General features: G+C 48.7%; 1 protein-coding gene across 1 annotated transcript in view; it reads left to right on the plus strand.

Moving 5' to 3' along the window:
• The window catches only part of LOC135826996 (uncharacterized), a 92,056-nt gene that overhangs the window by 36,896 nt on the left and 41,369 nt on the right, over positions 1-13,791 (plus strand). The window contains exon 3 of the mRNA XM_065339520.1: positions 9,401-9,523. The gene's annotated coding sequence lies outside the window, so the exon portion shown is untranslated. The remainder of the gene's footprint in view (positions 1-9,400; positions 9,524-13,791) is intronic.

Here is a 13,791-nt window from a genome sequence, read left to right on the forward strand (position 1 = left end):
ATTGTTGTCAGGCATGGCACGAAAAACGTTGTACTATAGTGCTAGTAGTTATCACATGTTTTCATGCGTGACTCAAACACATCAATTTTGTGTTTCATTATCCCTGGGATTGGTACAAGATCTGCAAAGTATGGTAGTGTTCTGTTGGTGAAGAGAGCACTGCGCACAGTTTATGAGCAGGATGCGTGCATTTGATCACACCCGAACCCATACTGTATCGTTTCACGCGATAGGCTTTGTCAATACACCCGTTCTCTAGTATACCATGTCATGCAACGTACAAGCGTGGGGTCAAGAAAGCGTACACCAAAATAATGCACAAATTCTGGCAAGAGAGTAAGACATCAGATTCTATACTTTCTGACCAAGACATCTTTGTACTAGTAGGTAATCGAACGTGTCCTAATCAGAATTCATCAATCATTAGAAATTCTGCAAGAACCTCCATCTTTGTACCAGTGGACACTAAATTGTTATGGCGCGCGCACTGAACGTGCAGGTAGGTACCGGTAGGTGTAATTCAGCGCATATGTAAAGTAAATGAGTATTTGACTATAGTATAGTCACTATACCATACCATAATAATTATTACCGTCCAGCAATGTGGTATGTGTACAAGCACTCAGCATACACACTCCGTATGACATTCTATGTTTCTGTAGATCTCTACGCTATGCGGCACACAGGCAGTACACACTGTATGTACACGGCAAATTGGGCAAGCACGTTTGTTGTCGTCTTCCAGCCTGCGTCGTGAATACCATCATGCAAAGATATCCAAATCCTGCACCACCTCAGCCTTCTCAGGAGACTTCCACCCGGGATTAGGCAGGGAAAGCGTTTCTCCAAGGCAGGAACATCGAGGTTGCCATTTGCAACCGCTACCACCTCACACATGAGCTTGTCAGCAATCTCATAACTCTTTCTGTCGTATAATTATCTATATGGCCACATAGCCTTCTTTATGCTGTGAGAACTGGACTTCATACCTTCCTATCGGGGTCTTTTTGGTTGTGCTGTGGCGACGGTTGACATTGACGTCGTCAAGAGCTGCTAGATGTGCGTGTCCACTCATCCCCAGAATTGAGAAACGAGTGCGTTTCAGAATGTATTTTGGCATGGCACTGTGATATACCTGCATGGCGAAAAGAATGTCGAGAAAACACACTTGCTTAGACAATATATATATATAATATAACCTAACCAGTTGATTATATGGGAAATATAAACCTGTATACAAACCGAGGCGAAGCCGAGGTTTGTATATTGGTTTATATTTCCCATATAATCAACTGAGTAGGTTATATTATGCTTATACTGAGCTGATATACAAACTCCCCTCTCCCCCACAAGGGTAGAGATTGGAATTCCAACCCACAACCATGGCTCGACGAGTCTTCCTTTCACCAACCTGTGCGGATCAAGTACATGTACAAGACTACCACTGACTCTGTGCAGTGCATGCAGTGCTAGTGCAGTACCATCACACATGTGCACACTCTTTGTGACTTCAGTTTAGTACTGAAGTACTAGTTACATCGGAAGTAACAGCTATGCGCCAAGTAAGTTAGTTTGAACCTCACAGTGCTAGTGACCGTTACCGCGCGCAGATCTCACCGCGGGCTCTGTAAAAGAACCGTTTGCTCATTAGACTTTAGAGACATAGAGTTTGTCTCCTTTCCAAAGTAAGAGTAAAATGAATCAGCACGAGCCTGTTGAATCGACTCCCAAACGTTTCTTCTGAGGACGACCACGAATCACGATGCCATTATTCAAGCAGCAGTTTCTAAGAACACTGGCAGTGCCACGGATTATGGCTGCGCATGTTCCGTCCGCTCTGCGAGGGACGCGGAAAGGAGAACATCGATTGGAAAACCATCAGTAGTGATGTTCCGTCGCCCCTGCTATCTGCATTCTATGTCCATGCAAAAACGCAGGAGGAGCGGCACGCGGGGCTCTTCAGCCGCACATGTCGAGTGCTGCGCTTGACAGACGGAGTGCTGAAACAGCGAAAGAAGGACAGCCTCGAACGCCAGGTGCAGCACAAGGCACATGTTACAAAGGACGACGTTGTATTCTTCATCGTTGACGGGAAAGAGATCCTGAAGTTGGGACCGTCGTGCATGTCGAAAAACCATCAAGGCGGACTGCAGGTCACTAGTGTAATCCTAAAAAAAAGGAGTTTATATACCAGTTTATACACCAGTTTATATACCAGTTTATATACCAGTTTATATTCTCGTCATCGAAGTACCTGTTATATGCAAAATACAAGTCTGGAGTGTTGTGTGGGGAGAGATGGGAGTTTGTATACAAGCTCAGTATAAACTTCTATATGTGTTACAAACCCCCAGTTCTCAAGTGGGAAAGGCCTTCTGGCTTATGACATTGTATTCGTTGCAATGTTGTATCGCGACTCCACCGTACTGCTGATGTTTGCTGCATTGCGTACGCTATTTGCGCTGTGTGCGTTTTGCTGTATACGCTGTCATGTCATGTTTTACATGTGTATGCTTTGAGTAAACATGTACACTGTTTTTGCATGCTATAAATAGCTGGTGTTATTAGTGGTAGTTAGATTCAATGGAAATCAAAATATACTGTTGAGAATAAATAGTTGTCCTCGTTGGGTGTGGTCGTTCGTTCCTGATACTAAAGAGAAGCAGAGGGTTCATTACAGTTTGCGACCACGCCAGGATACGGAGCGAGCATGGCAGAGCAACTACATAATTTGGAAGCCAGCTTTATCGCCAATGGAGTTCGGTTAGGATTGGAAGGCGATGAGTTGAGGGAACATTTGGAGCAGAGGCTCGGACAGTACGAGGAGCGTGAGGAGCGCAGTGCCAGACGGCGAGAGGAGGCGCTCTGCACCGAGTTTGAAAAAAAGCTCAAGGAGATTAAGGAGCGCATCGCCAAGGCGTATGAGGGTGAGGGAAAAGTCGCCACTGAGAGTGCGATGGGAGGTACAGCGGAAGCTCCCAGTCACAGCGGTGGGCGTAAACCATTGATGAAAATCATCTCATATGATGGAACGCAGTCAGGAGCGTTATCCTGACCTGTTCGAGGACATCTGTTCCAAGAACGGGTTCGAAGAAAGCAAATGGCTGCTGCGATTACGCATCACGCTAGCGGGTAGCAAAGCTGAGAGGATATGTATTGGATGCAACAATTACGAGGAAGCAAAGTGAGAGTTGCTTGCCTTGCTCGGAAAGATTCCGGATAAAGCGTGGAAGACATTGCTGACAGGCAAGCAGGGGTCAGATGAGTCTTTTCACCAATACGTTGTTCGTGTTTGCCGAGAGGTAGAGGTAATACATGACGTGTTGGACGGAGCAGGTTACAGCCGGGAGAAACCGACTGAGATAGTAACGGACAAGAAGGTTGGATCGTGCTGTCTACACTCAGCAAGTGTGCGGCTGATGACCGGAGTGGCGCGAGTTGAGGGAAGAACTCGAAAGGCGAAGGTTCGCGTATTCCTGGACTCTGGTGCTGAGGCGTCATTTGTGACTGCAGCGTTGGTGTCAGCAATCAATGCAGAACACATTGGTGCTGAAAATGTAGAGGTGAAGCCGTTCGGCGCAGAGCCAACCCAACAGCGCATGGATAAAAACGCCATCACAATCCAAGGTAGCTCCACTAGCATTCCGGTATGCGCGCTCGTGAAACCAACGCTAGAGCTAGACCTTAAGTGCGCAAGTCTGCAGACCATTGCTCAGTGGCACAGTTGGGGAGTAGAGCTGAGTGACAAGCCTCAGCAAGAAACAACAGACGAAATACACATGCTGATCGGTGCAGAATATATCAACGCGATACAGCACAGCAAGAAAGAAGTTAATGGCGAGACTGTGTGTAACACAGAGATCGATAGTGTAGTATCTGGTCCAGCGTCTGCACCCAGTCGAAACAGTCAGCCGGTGACCGTGTCATGTGTCACAGCCCACATCGACAAACTATGGCAGTTGGATCAACCTCCAGAACGACATCAGCACTTGCCATTTTTCCCGCTATGTCGCTATGGCGCCGGGTTCCAAGTGGGTCTCTTGTGGTGAAATGAGCGTCGCCCAACGAATAACTATGCTCAAGCTAGAGTCATCCCAACGCGGCTTCTGGAAAAGCTGAAGCGGAATGGGAAGCGTACACTCTATGATGATATGCTGATCAAGGACTAGCACGCGCTTCGAGCAATTTAGTTGGAGCCATGTGAGAGCGATGCCGGGCACTATGTACCGCATCATGGTGTATTCCGCAAGCACGCTGCAACCACGAAGTTAAGACTGGTGTTCAATGCCTTGGCGATGGCTCCAGATGGCAAGTCATTGAACGACATGGTTGACCCTCGACTGTCGCTATTGCCGAGTCTCGCGGGTATGCTACTAAGGTTCCGTGAATATAAGAGCGCGCTGCAAGCGGACATCCGCTAGGCTTTCTTCATGGTCAAGGTTAATCCCGAAGACCGTCAGTACCTGCGTTTCTTGTGGCCCGGTCGAAGCGACAGCGACGAACTGTTAACCTGGAGGCTAACGAAACTGCCATTTGGCGTAAATTGCTCGCCATACATGCTTACTGCGGTGATTCAGCATCACTTCAAGGAGCTTCGTGCGCTGTCTGCACCCAAAGAGCGAGACCGTATTGATCTCTTGCTCACGAGTTTCTACGTTGACGATTTGGTCTCTAGTGTCTCAAATGCCCCGTAGAAGATGCAAGAGTTCAGTGTGCGTGTGCTTACAGATGCTGGCATGGAGTTGCACAAGTGGCGAGGCAACGAAATACGATGCGATCCAGAGGCCGGAGATAAAGTCCTCGGTCTGAAATGGAAAACCAGTGATGACTTGCTCAGCTTAGCAGCGCTAGGCGAGTCCGATAGGCCACCTGTTTGGACCCGGCGATCCCTCCTTAAGTGTGTTGTGTCAGTGTTTGATCCGGTAGGTCTAGCAGCACCGGCAGTTGTGCCGGGAAAGATAATGGTACAACAAGCCAGGAAATTCGGAGGCGACTGGGATGATAAGTTGCCTGATGGCATCGCAGCCGCATGTGCGCAATGGTGGCGAGAGTTGGCCGAAGTGGTGAGCATTGACATACCACGTTGGATTTGCTGCAATCTTGACATGCCGATTGCGCTTCATGCCTTCGCGGATGCCAGTGAGAAAGCGCTTGGATGTTCTTTGTATGCAGTCGTCAATGGACAGTCGCACTTGGTATTTGCCAAGGCCAAAGTGGTACCGGTGTGTCCGCCCACGTTAGCCCGCCTTGAGTTACAAGCAGTATGTCTAGCGGCTTGCTACGCTGAGTTTGTGGTGAAGGAGCTGCGTGTGACCGTCACGCAAGTCTATGGCTGGACTGACAGTCTCACTACCGTTCATTGGATCAGTAATCCATCGTACAAATGGAAAACATTTGTGGCTAACCGCGACAGTCAAGTCCAAGAGATATTGAAGAAGGTCGGCATTGTGTGGAACCATTGCCCGGGCCTTCACAACCCAGCAGATTTACCGTCAAGTGGGAGTAGTGCACAGCAGATCCGTAGCCCGTTCTGGATGGGTGGACCAACCTCGATCACGGAGCCGAATGACTGGTCCACCGCATCCTTAACCGCAGCTACAGATGAGTCCAGTGTAGAAGTGTGAGTGTCAGCCACCACCTGTAGTCGAGAATCTGATAATGAATGGTGGCTCCGATTCAGTAAGTGGGCGAGGGCACAGGGCACGGTGACTCTGATGTTGCAGTGGAAGCACACTGAGCCTCGTGCTGAACTCTATTTAGCAGCAGACAACGTATTGTACTGCATCGTTCAAGCTGAATGTTTCGCTGAGGATCTTGAGCTGATCAAGCAGGGTCAACCAGTGAAGCCTGGGTCGAAGGTGTATCAGCTTGAATCGTTTCTGGATGAGCATGGAGTGCTCAGAGCCGGGGGACGACTTCAGCACAGCGAGTTGGCGTATAAAGCCAAGCACCCAGTCCTATTAGGCAAACATCATCTGACCGAGTGCTGTTGGACAAAACGCATGTCGAAAGAAGGCACCAAGGTGTAGAAGGGGTCTTGTGGTACATCCGTCAGAAATTCTGGATTATCGTTGGTCGACGAGCGCTACGCAACATTACTCAGCGATGTGTTGCATGCCGCTGCTACAAGGCTAAGGCTGCCTCCGAAGTCTGCTCGCCACTGCCAGAAGACCGAGTTGTTCACGAGAGGCCGTTCGCAACTACCGGCATCGACTATGCTGGTCCGTTGTATGTGCGCTGTGGCGAGTCATCTCCGAAGGTCTGGATAGCATTGTTTGTGTGTGCCACCACCAGCAGAGCAGTTCACTTGGAGGTGCTCCATAGGTTTTAAAGTACTGAGTCATTCTTGATAGCATTTCGGAAGTTTGTCACGAGACGTGCTTTGCCATCTAGGATCAGGTCTGATAACGCTATAACGTTCAAGGCGGCATCTGACAAACTGAGTGTGCAATAGATATTCAATCCTTCAGCTGCGCAAAGGCATGGATACTTCTATGGGCGAATGGTTGGTACGGTGACGAGTGCCTTGAAGAAGGTAATGGGAACAGCGTTTCTGAAGGTCCAGGAGCTTGAGACCTTCTTTTATGAGGTTGAAGCAGTGATGAATAGTCGTCCGCTAACTTATGTGTCTGGATAGCCTGGATGAGCCACCAGTAACCCCTGCAATGATGATGGGTAACAGCTGGATGTCGTCAGAGAAGCCAGGTGTGAGTCAGCTACAATCAAGCTAGGCAGGGATACTACAATAGTCAGCTACAATCAAGCAAAGCAGGGATACTACACCCTCCCTTCCTACAGATAATTATGCCCTTGTTATTTTCAAAAGTAGGCAGGTGGACCAATGTTCTGTCGTGAGACAGTAAGTCTTGGTAGACTGGTAGACTTGGTAGACTGATAAAGTAGGAACCCTCTGGTAAAATGTGTGAAGGACCTGTCTCTCTGTGGAGCGGTAAAATGTATGTGTTCGCGTCTCAGTATTGGATGGTAAAAGGGATGTGTTCGGTCGCGTCACCCTTATCTTGGACACGGTAGCATTTCTTGATTCACGTCTCTCTCGGACGGTAACATTGCTTGATTCGCGTCCCTCTGGGACGTTACAACGGGAAAGGACTCGCTCACCATGTGGTGGTATAATCATTGTTACATGGACTGGTTATTTGAGTGTGTGCTTCCAGGTATACAGCATTTTGCGTCTGATCCAGGTCAGTGACTGCTGCTCCAGCAAACCGATTGCTTGGTCTGTGCGGGGTGGACATGGTCGGGATGGGTAATGAAAAGGCTAGGAAACTTTGTTGACAGAACTGTGAGAAATCAGTTGTGTGGGAGCTTCAGTGTGGCGAAATGTTGGGTGATCCAGAACTGTGTACTGCATATATCTGGACGTACATGGAGGAACAAGGAGGATTGTGAGTCCGATGCTTTTTTTATCGAATGGTGGTACGGGGACTGGGAGTGGGATTGTCTGTGGGATGGAGTGGCTGATGGTCCTGGAGACCCTCGTGTATCGAGTGTAATGTGGCAAACAAACAAAAAGGGAGGGATGTGATCGGGGAGACAATTTTGGCAGCAGAACGAGTTAGTAAGGGGAATATGGCAGCAATGATCATGAGGATAGTATGGAAAATACCGTGGGATTTTGGAGCTTGCATAATACGCGCCGTAGCTTGCATGATAGGGGTGGCATATGCACTCACGTGAGTAACAGTTGCATTTAAGCGGGGTGATGATAGAGTAGTGGTACAGCAAGGAGGGTAACATACCTTGGTTGCAGGGAATACGGGTCGTGTAGCGCGAGGACGATAGCAAGGACGATAGCGAGGACGATAGCGAGGCCGATAGCAAGGACCATAGCAATACGCTATGTCATGGCCAATCTTCTTGCAGGATCGGCAATAGGGACGGAGAGGTAAGGGCCGACGCCGCTTTGGTCGTATATATACCGGTAGTACAGGGGCATACCGGAGGGCATGAGATCTCGCTGGAGAATAATGGTGATCCACTTGGCCGGAACGCGTACGCCGCAGCGTCGATCTCCTGTGCGGATGGACTGTAGATCCGGGATTCTGAGTTGATCTCAGGTCGTCGTGGGTTCAGAAATGCGGATGGGACCAATAAACTTTGTTTTCTGCTCATTGGTCGAGGAGAGTAGGAGAATACACAGAAAGAAATTAAGTGAAAGGCTGCACTAGAGATGGGGTTCAAATCTGACAAAGTTTTAACCACCGCTGCGACCAATGTAATAGGTAGCCGAATGGAGGCACAGTGCTAAAACACTAAATAACTTTAACTTAGCCTTCCTCAGGTACACACCTGGATTATTATGTAAAAAATATATGAAAACAGAAATGAGCAGAAGCTTTTATAGGTAACAGACTACATACGCTAACGTATGGGGATACGCTACAATTAAGCAAGGCAGGGATACTACAATAGTCAGCTACAATCAAGCAAGGCAGGGATACTACAATAGTCAGTTACAATCAAGCAAGGCAGGGATACTGCAATAGTCAGGTACAATCAAGCAAGGCAGGGATACTGCAATAGTCAGGTACAATCAAGCAAGGCAGGGATACTGCAATAGTCAGGTACAATCAAGCAAGGCAGGGACACTACAATAGTCAGCTACAATCAAGCAAGGCGGTGATACTACATAAACAGTCAGGTAGGACGACAATAAGATGCTAAACTGACAGAGGTACTGAGACATTGAACGACCTTACAAATAGCTCCAACGAATCTATGAATTGAAAAACACCAACCTTCTTATATCACTTGGAAGTCCCAATGAGGGGAAGGAAACGCAACAAAGATGTGCTCAAGTTATATCTCACGGAGCAAAGAACGTCGAAAGCTACAAGATGATAAGGAGATTGGTAAGACCATTGGACAAACCGGTCTAACTACAACTCAACAACGCGAATCAACCAATGACGAATTACGTTATTTTCTCTGACCAATGCCATACTTGAAGTATGCATTTTATATTGGACAATTTTCGGATCACGAGACATAGTTTGGCTCCGCTATTATGTGTTGAAATCTCAGGAACCGTTGATCGCAGCGCTTCCTGGATGGGTTCTACGGCACGCTGAGAGTTTTCTCTTCGGCATAGATATTTGGATCGTTGAATTTGAGCTAGTTTTGACCGAGTTATCATGGTTATGGCTTGTTGAAGTCTCAACGTCGTGTGTGTATAATTCTACACATTCAAGTATGGGGCGGCTCTAAGGGCTAATGGGAGTTGTGATAATTCTCAGAACGAGCATTAGAAAAGTCATTAGTTTCTTGAATCTGCAAAGTATTCAAAATCAACTGCTGTTCTGGTTTACAAAGCTATGTGCAATGTTTACTAAGAGGTCTGTTTTACTTCTTGTTGATGGACCATTTTTCATTCTACCAGGACAACAGGACATGTCTGGACAGTGCAGTAGGAAGTCCAAATGTCTTTAGAGCTCAGCCTGCGGCTAGACTAAGGGCAATTATCCGCTATCTTGAGAGCAAGTACCCAGAGGAGCAGAAGAAGGTAAGCACAACTTAGAAGAAAAGAAAAAATTAATCAAAATGAATTTCCCATTCGAAAACTTGCGTAACCAATGAGGTAACAATATCTGTAACCGTCCAACCAGAGCGATTCAGGATCAAGAGTAGAACGACTTTATTATACCATCAACGGGGTTATATGGGACAGAAGTGTAATCCAAGGTGAACATGCAACACAGGTGTGATGTAACACAACGTAAGTGGGAACGTGTAGTAGGATGCACAGTGTGAGTGTGTGAATCTGTTACACCACCCCCCTCGTCAGCAAAGGTGAGCCGGGCTAAACACGAGTAGGTAAGCATTATAATACCAGTAAATCAATATTATTGGTTCGAAAATAATTGCTAACACAAGAGGCAATTCAAGGTATGGTAGGAAGTAAAACTCAACGCAGGAAAGGCGGCTATTGACGACGCTTCGTTTTCAAGTAACTCTGCAGCGGAATAATTTCCTTGTTAGACTCGTCCAATAAATGTTCGATAGGCTCCCAGGTGTTCTCACTGTAGCCACGCCATTGAACTAGATACTCCATGCGGCCCCTCCGTTTCCGTTCATCGACGACCGCGTCTACAATATAACGCGTGTTGCCGTCCAGATCCGTTATTGGTGGCGGAGGCGGCTGTTGCCGTCCTGGTATAGAGTTCTCCTCATACCGCCTCAGAGCTGACACATTAAACACCGGATGACAACGCATATTGGCAGGAAGTAGCAACCGGAAGGCATTGGCACCAACCTTCTCAGTTACAGGAAATGGACCATACCATTTGGAACGCAGCTTAGGGGACGGCTGATTCCGCGCCTCGGGAGTAATGAGGAAATCCCTATAGACCAGAACACGGTCACCAACCTTTATAGTACTGGGGGCACGAGTGTTGTCCGCATACAAGGCCTGCCGCGCCTGAGCCGCTACAATAGCATCCTTAGCAACGCGTAACGCATCCTGTTGCTCCTTCACCCAATCAGAGTGTCCGACTCCCATACGATCACCCAGCAAATCCGCTGGGGCTCGGGGGTGAAACCCAAAATTCAAATAAAATGGGGTATGCGATGTAGAGGAATGATGGGCACTATTGATGGAGAACTCGCAAAGAGGCAATAGCTTATCCCAATTGTCATGCTTATGGTTAATGAATGCACGGAGGATGTCTTCAACCAGCCTATTCACCCTCTCCGTTAATCCATCTGTTTGGGGATGGTTTGCCGTGCTGAAACAAAGCTTGGTTCCCAGAAGTTGAAACACCTCCCTAAAAAAGGCAGCAGTGAACCGAGGATCTCTATCTGAGACAATGGATGAACTCAAACCATGCAACCGAAAAACGTTAGCTATGTACAATTCAGCACTGCCCTTGGCATCAATGGATGTGGTAGTCGGTACCAAATGAACGCATTTAGTCAGGCGGTCCACAAAGGTATAAATAGCATCATGTCCAGCAGCTGTCCTAGGAAGACCCGTAATAAAATCCATGGCGATATCCTCCCACGGGCCTTTGGGTATTGGTAATGACTGCAGCAGGCCCGTGCGCAGCCTCCCCGGTTTAGTTCGCTGGCAAATATCGCAAGACTTCACGAAACGTTTGACATCGAGTCCCATTTTCGGCCAATAGAAAAATTTTGCCAAGCGTGAATACGTGCGGTCACGCCCTGGGTGACCTGCCGTCACGCAGTCATGGTTCTCCTGTACCAATTTCAGCCGTAGGGTACACCTCGGTATGCATAAACGGTTGCTAGGAGACGCCTTCAAGTAGAGGAACCCGGAGTCGTTGTCGATGAAGTACTGACTGTGCACATTGTCACTGTCGGGGCGCTTCATTCGTTCCATAACTACACTCAGCTCAGGGTCCACGGCATAACTGTCCAGTATCATGTTGGCTATATCGTCATTGACCTCCAAGGTATATTCTATAGCGTTTAGTCGAGCTTCAGGCGGAACCACATGATCTTCGTCCCTTAAGTCCGGGCGGCGTGACAACGGATCCGCCACATTCTCCTTGCCAGGTTTATGGTGAATAGTGTAATCAAAGTCCGCAAGAAATTCAACCCAACGGGACTCCCTTTTCGTGAGATTTGATTTTGTCAGTAAGTAGACTGCTGCTCGGTTGTCTGTGAAAACGTCAAAGTGTTCAAACAAATAAATGCGCCACATCCGGAGGGCGGACACAACTGCTAACGTTTCTCGTTCCGACGCTGTGTAGTTCCGCTCCGCCGAGGAAAGCTTTCGACTGCCGTACGCCACTGGCAACCAACAACCAGGTTCCCCCTCCTGCGAGAGCACCCCCGCGATTGCAAAATCGCTAGCATCAGTTTCAACTCGGAAAGGTTTTGATACGTCTGGAAGTCTCAAAATAGGGGGATTTAGCAGTGCCCTTCGCAACTCCTCGAATGCTGCCTGGGCCTCACCAGTCCATGAGAACCTGGTGTATTTACCCGTTAGCTCCTCCAAGGGCTTGGAAATATATGAATAGTGTCTAATAAAGCGACGGAAGTAATTGGTAAACCCGAGAAATTGTCTCACGTCTTTCACCGTACATGGGGTGGGCCAATCACGAACTGCAGCCAACTTCTCCGGATCAGGGCTAATCGAGGAACCGGTCAAACGGTGACCCAAGAATAGAATTTCTTCCACCGCAAACTCGCATTTCGGTAACTTGCAGAATAGTTGGTTAGCGCGGAGGGTAGTCAGAACGGTTCGAATGTGCTCAACGTGCTCTTCCAGGGTTTTGCTAAAAATCAGAATGTCATCCAGGAACACTACCACGAATTGGCGCAAGTACGGCTGCAGAATGGAGTTCATCAGTGATTGGAAGGTTGCCGGGGCATTAGTCAGACCAAACCCCATGACCCTGAACTGGTAGTGGCCAAACGGGGTGTTAATTGCCGTTTTCGGCACATCCTCCTGTTGTATCCTGATTTGGTTGTATCCTGCGCGAAGATCAAGCTTCGAGAAATATGCACTGCCCGGCACTGTGTCGAATAGGTCCTCAATGTTAGGGAGGCAGGCCTTATTCTTAATTGTTATTCTATTAAGTTCCCTCCAGTCACACACCATGCGAAGAGATCCATCTGATTTCTTCACAAAGAACACAGGAGCCCCATAGGGCGACTTACTCGGCTCTAAGAAGCCTCTCCGGAGCAGCTCCTCAATCTGCTTCTGGAGCTCGTCTAGCTCCGGCTTCGGAAGGCGGTATGCCGGTCGTGATGGTGGCGCTGTCCCTTCCGCCACCTTTATTTCATGGTCGACCGTTCGCTCTGGCGGTAGTTGGTCAGGGAGCTCGTCCGGAAATAGGTCGTCGAACTCACGTAGCAGAGCGTTCAGCTCACTTCCGAAGTGAGTTCCTTCCTTGTCACGGATAGGTGGTGGATCTTGGCCCGGCGCATCATCCTCCATAGAGACCCAGGCTATATACGCTTCGTCTCCTGAACGAATAGCGGCATTCGCTTGTGCTGCAGAGATGAAGTGGGATTCTGCGAACTCGGCGTCCTCGCCAGCTTCGTGGCCTCGAGCCACGAAGGTGTCCTCCTGGATCTGCACCTTTTTACTCCGGAAGTCGATCGTTGGGTTGTGGCGAGACAGCCACGGCATTCCCAAGATGGCGTCGTAGCGCGCCAGTGGCAGCACGGTGAAGGTCTGGGTTTCGCTGAAGTCAGCTACCACCACTTTTACTGGCCCGGCAGTTTCCAAAGGCTGTGTACGAGACGAGCCATCTGCTAATGTGACCTTCAGCTCCTTGGTCGCCGTGTCAGTCTTCAGGTTATGTCTCCTGACGAACTCCGACGACAAAAAATCGTGGGTAGAGCCAGAGTCTATTAGCATGGTAGCCTTCCTCCCATTCACCTTCCCAGTGACACATAGCAGATCGTGCTCTGCGCTCATCGCCACGCTGCTGATGTGCGCCTTAGGCGTAGCGTCAGAACTCTCCACTGCAGGATCGCTTGCGCTGTCTCCTTCCTCAACACTCAGGCCCTCGAACCTATTGAACACAATGAGTGGTGTGGGTGCCTGAGTATCCACCGCCAGTGAGCGCACTCCCTTCTTCACTGGCTGGAAGCGTTTGGGGAATTCACGATGACTGGACAGTTTCTGGCAATATGTCCAGGCTTCCTGCATGAGTAACATATGGGCTCACTCGTACGGTTAGATTGCTGCTGCTGACGTCCCCATGGACTGACAGGTTGCCTCGGTGTACTGGCCTGAGCGTGAGGTGCCGGACCCGGGTGCCTCGACCGACGAATGCCTGTGCCTGTGGTGGTCTG

This window comes from Sycon ciliatum, chromosome 11 (assembly GCF_964019385.1).
Source record: "Sycon ciliatum chromosome 11, ocSycCili1.1, whole genome shotgun sequence".
NCBI lineage: Eukaryota > Metazoa > Porifera > Calcarea > Leucosolenida > Sycettidae > Sycon > Sycon ciliatum.